The sequence below is a fragment of the Vanessa tameamea genome, chromosome 14 (assembly GCF_037043105.1).
Source record: "Vanessa tameamea isolate UH-Manoa-2023 chromosome 14, ilVanTame1 primary haplotype, whole genome shotgun sequence".
NCBI classification, from domain to species: domain Eukaryota; kingdom Metazoa; phylum Arthropoda; class Insecta; order Lepidoptera; family Nymphalidae; genus Vanessa; species Vanessa tameamea.
This window is the reverse complement of record NC_087322.1, coordinates 6,819,782-6,825,781: the sequence shown is the minus strand read 5'-3', so window position 1 is coordinate 6,825,781 and position 6,000 is coordinate 6,819,782.

Genomic DNA, 6,000 nt, shown 5'->3' with positions numbered 1-6,000 from the left:
GCTGATGGCGGCCATCACAGGGGTTTTAGGTGAGTACAATCTCACATAACCCGACATCCCCACCAGGAGACGGGTTGAAGATTGATTGAAATGAAGATTTACCCTGCGTCAACAAAAAAAAAGGAAACCTGCATGTGTCTAATTTCAACGAAATTCTGCCACATGTGTATTCCACCAACCAGCATTGGAGCAGTGTAGTGGAATATGCTCCAAACCTTCTCATTAAATGGAAAGGAGGCCTTAGCCCAGCATTGGGAAATTTACTGGCTGTTACTATATAAGCAAACAACCCTAGTTGATTAGATTAATTGAAGTTATCTTTTATTTGCAAGATATACGTTTATTACACATCACAGATTTATGAGAAAACCCACTTCATAAATATTTCGGTTGTATAAATTACATTGTAAAATATTAGCTGCTCTGCGCGCTTTTACCCGCGTTAACGTTAAACTCCGGCCTCTTGGGTCGTAGGGTGATGATAGCCTACAAAATCTTTCTCAATAAATGGGAGAATTGAATTTATCAAATCGATCTGGTAGACTTAAAGAAAATATTTAGCTTTTTAAATCGGTACACATAATTAATAACAAAGTTATACAAGCAGAAATATAAATTTCAATATGTTTATGAACAAAAAAAAATTTCGACCATTATCGTCGGTAAGGTTCAACAAAATTCGCTCAGATATTATTTTTATTTAGACCATCGGTATAAACGTGCGGTATAACTTTTCTGTTACTTAATGCCAAAGTGATACTATTTTACCCTAAAGCAGCAATACTTTGTAGTGTTGTGTTCCGGTTTTAGGTAGGAGTGAGCCCACTGGCTCACGTATCTACAGGCACAAGGAGCATAATAACTTCCCAATATTGGTGGCGCATTGGAAATGTACGGAATGATAAAAAAATCTTACTTCTTATATCTGTGGCCCATTTGCCCGTTTGCCTAAATATAAAACTACAATTGCATTATATCTTACATATTATGTAAATATAATAACGTTTTTATATATGCTTTTATGTCATTTGAGATTATATAATGCATGTAATAAATACGGATTTACCGCGAGAGTGTGATAAACAACCGAAGTACATCTTCACGGATAACATTCTCTTCCGCCATCGCTCTGAATTAGAATGTGAAATTCTTTATAAATAAATATCTTTATATACCTACTATAGTGGCAATTTATCTTTTACTTCACGAGGTGACAAAATATGAATGAGAAAATTGTGTTTTTTACATCAATTGTGTAAATAAGGAAATAAAAAGACGCACTCTAAGTACGTCATCAAACATGAGTGAAAATGGAGTCTTTCTCATACACACAAAATGAAAAAGCTCTACAGCGCTATTCTGTAAGCTCACTTTGTACCTCACTCGTTAAATGATATAACTCTATAGTTTAATACAACTGTACTATTACAGTGCTGTTTGATGCGTGTCTCCCTTCAATACTGGTATGATATCGTCAACCTCACATAACATTTTCTGACGTTTTATGATCGTATTCTGCGGTGACTTTCAAATTTATTTTTATTTATCTTTTAGTGTTATTATTATTTAGTTCTTATTTATATTCTTTCTAATATGGATGTTTGTTACTCTTTCACGCAAAAACTAATGAAACTTTACAACAATATAGCTTATACATCAGGATAACACATGGGTTATAATTTAAAAGGATATTGTGTGAATTGTCCAAAATATACCGATATGTCAAGAAAGTATAAAAAATTTGATAGGAAACAAATTTTAACTTCAAGGAAGGACATAGGCTACTTTTTATTCCGACTTGACAACCAAACCCTAAAACGCCAAGCGTCAAACTGCTGGCGGAAACTAGTAGAATATATACGAAGAACGCTTTATTTATATATAAAGATCGTTTGGAACAACACATCACACGGTGAAATTGCCTAATTTGTATTCGAGAACACTCTAAAGCATTATATGTCTTTATTTAGCAGATCCATTATATTTTGCTTTGTATACTTATTCCTCTAGCTAAGTTATTAATATTTTAGCAAAATGATATTTTATGTTAAAAAACAAAGTAAAAATAATATTATTATTAACATTTTACTCGGCTCTTTAACAATACCTAAGAGTAATATTACATTTATGTATAATTGTAAATATATATATACTGAGTAGTATGATAATAAAGAAACCACAGTCGCTAATGCTTTATCATGTGCTCATATGAATATTGATACATAATTGACAAGCCCATATCAGAACTTGGCTTTAATTAACTTAAAGAATTTTACGTAATAAAGTGACAATATATAACATTTGACAAAATAAAATAATACTATAATTTCTTCATAAATTATAGTCACTATATGTTCCCAAAAAGTCTATCGTACGTAAAGGAGTTCTATATTACAAGAATTCCTTTGCATATTTCCACAAGAACTAACACATTCTCGCAACATTACTCATAAGACATCGCTCAGCTCTCAGCACGGCTTAAGTGAGTTGGCTAAGACGCTTACATATTAAGTATCAAGTAATTTCAATATAAGTATTCAGGGGATGTTTCAAACTCTATATAATAGCAGACATAACGTCGATGATGTTTACCGTAACACACGACCTGACTAATAATTCTTCTATAATTCTATATAGACTCTGACTAGTCACAACTTTCTAATAAGATTACTTGACTATTTGAATAAGCTTATTAATTATACGTAGTATATATTATGCATATAAGAGTTAATTATATCGTATACAATAACACTTCAGATACTGATATATTTGATTCAAACTCAAATATATTTAAAAAAGGGTTTTTCTTTGAAAATTCTCAGTAGCGAAAATTAGCAATTTTTAAACGCCCTTGCCTAGGGAAGCTCATAATTAGTTGTTGCTGCACCTGAACTCTCTACGGCCGTGATCTTAGTAAAATCTACATTCCGAGCTGTTGGTAACATTCATTTTAATAGATATATCTTGTAAAATAACGCGACCAAAGTGCTTATAAAAAGTTGGCTCGAATAAAGTATACCTCATATCTTAAATTTAGTTTGATCAATTAAAGCTAGTTTTAAATAATAATATTCTTAACAGTTCCTAAAAGCAAAACATAATCAAAAAACCACTACATATTTTATAAATTTCAAAAGTAGTATCTACTAGTGTATAATATCCAATGCTTATAGCAAATAAATATATCATTTTATTGGGGTCGAGAGCAAATCATATAATACGTGACCCAAAAACGACTGGAGTTATGGAAAATAATAAATATCTATTGTAACGTGCGATTATTAGATACTACCAACGTCCTTTATATTTTATTCATTCAGGAAATACATTAAATAAATTGCTTCTATTGATCAATAGTTTACAAAAACAATATCTCATATAGTCCATATACGCTTTCATTTATTAAAATTCAATGCAAGCTATAAAAACTCCATGCGGTGCCAGTAATTACTCCAAAACATTGTATCCGAATTACTCCCAAATATAACAATATTCTGCTTTCATTCTCTGCTAAATTGCTTCCAATCGGCTTTCTCTGAAACATCGAGTATACAATGCTTACACCACTTTCCATACGTCGATACTATTTTCCGAACGTACAAAATTACATTAACAAACTCTTATTCAATATTATATACATTACTGCAATGTGTCACATGTAAATAAAAGTCAATACTTGACTGAATATATGAGATTAAAAAATCTATTTCCAAATTAACCACTGATTGTAAAATATTTAATTACAAATCCTTAGTAGTTTCGATGATTTGTACCAACAGCTATGCATTTAAATCGAGCGTCGAATAATCATTCCATAAATACGTAAGATATACTAATAAAGTTTTTTTCTTAAATTTATTTGGTGGAGGGAATTTGTGCACCACACACCACACATAATTTATCGCCAAACAGGAAGTACTTAATATCGTTGTATTCCGGTTTGAAGTTTGAGTGAGCCAGTGTAACTACAGGCACAAGGCTTGCTAGTCCGACTACTATATCATTTTAAAAAAATTAAAGACTAGACTATATTTTTTTTATATAACATGTCATCGTTAGGGTTAGTTCCATGAACTATCAAAATTTTGTGCATCATAATGTAAAGTAAATTTTCCAATGCTTATGTGATATATTTGTAGTTTAATTATATAAGTAATTATAAATATTTGATCAGCCTCCTTTGTCTTATCTAGGATTTTGTACAAGCCCGTCTGAGTAGGTACCACCCACCCATCATATATTTTACCGCCAAGCAGCAATAGTTAGTATTGTTGTGTTCCAGTTTGAGTGATAAATGAGCCATTGTAACTACAGGCACAAGGGACATAACATCTTAACTCCCAAGGTTGGTGGCGCATTGGAGATCTAAGGAATTAATATTTCTTACAGCGCCATTGTTTACGGGCGGTGGTGACCACTTAGCATCAGCTGGCCCATATGCTCGTCCGCAACCCCGTATGCCATAAAAAAAATGTACTTCGACCGTCTTTGAGTCCCTCAAACTATCTCCGTACTAGATATAGTATGAAATATCATCTAAATCGGTTTCTTCGGTTTCGGCAGAAAGAAGCAGACAGAGTTACTTTCGCCTTTATAATATTAGTAGATATATGTTCCTTAAATTCGATTCGCATAAAAATTGAATTTTTAAATTTAGTCGAAATTTGAAAGTAAAATTAAAATAGATATAAGAACTTTCGCATATATGTAATCGAGTGGAATATGTAAATCTATGCTATGAAACAACACGTAAATTTAATTGTTAAGTTACAAGCAACTGTGTTTTGTTAAGCGTGTAATACTTTCAAAAACATTGAATATATACCTATGCATCTAGTCTGGATTTTGTATATGTTCACAATCTTCTCGAATACGCTTGCAGTATATGATCAGTTTATCATATTACACATAATTTAATATTAAAGTATATACAAAATAGTTACTTCATTATTTGTCATTTCAAGACTTCAATAGATTTAATCTAGCATACTATCAGTTTATTACACGCAATCATATGGCCAAATCGATTGTCCCAGTTTACTATCTGTTTTTCTCTGAATTCTTCTTACTTTCGACGACGAAATAAGCAACTATTTAATGTACTAAAGTCAGGTACAAAGGATGCTTAAAATTCTATTGTAATTCATCTGACACGAAATTACATTGATTTATATCAACATCTTTATTATTTTTCGATGTGGAAACCTAAAGAAATGTACCCGAGCTAAATATAAGGGATTTATAATGAACAAACTGCATCGTAAGGTGCATTCATTAAATTCATATCATTTTACACACGCACGCACACACACACAAACAAGTCTGATAGAACACATTGATCTATCCAACCAGAGCTCGTACCAGTAGTGTGTAGCGTTTTAGTTAATTAATCAATATTATGCAATATTCATAATCGCTAAAATATAAATTATATTTGTATCCGTTCTTAAATCGTACGAATAGGTATTAATATTTCTTTAAAAAAATATTTATTGTTTATGAATACTGTAGACGCTGAAAACAGGAAATTGAATTATATTTTAAAACTGCGAGTCAGGCGGGCGAAATTGAAGTCCCTTCGGAATATTGGAAGCGCAACACTCGAATGATCATTTCAAAATGAAAAATTCCGAACGTTTCGACTATTGGGGAATGTTTAAACGTCACATCACTCCGCTATATTGCATCGTTCGCTTAATTTGTATTCAAGAAATCTTCAAGACACATTTGTTCATAAGTTGTACCCGTTTTAAGGAACCATTCATTCAAATATATTAGCTTTTTTAACACCATTAACATTCGTTCAAGAATGTTCTTTGAACTTATTTGTTTTTTAGGCAAATAATCAAAAATCGTAGAAACAATATGTAGAAAAAATAACACTAAAGTACTTAATAACATTTTCATTTAGATGAATTCTTTTTAGATAAATGACATTGTAATAAAATCGTGTTTTTTTTTATATTTATTTCAAGATAAACATAGATATTGAAATTCATA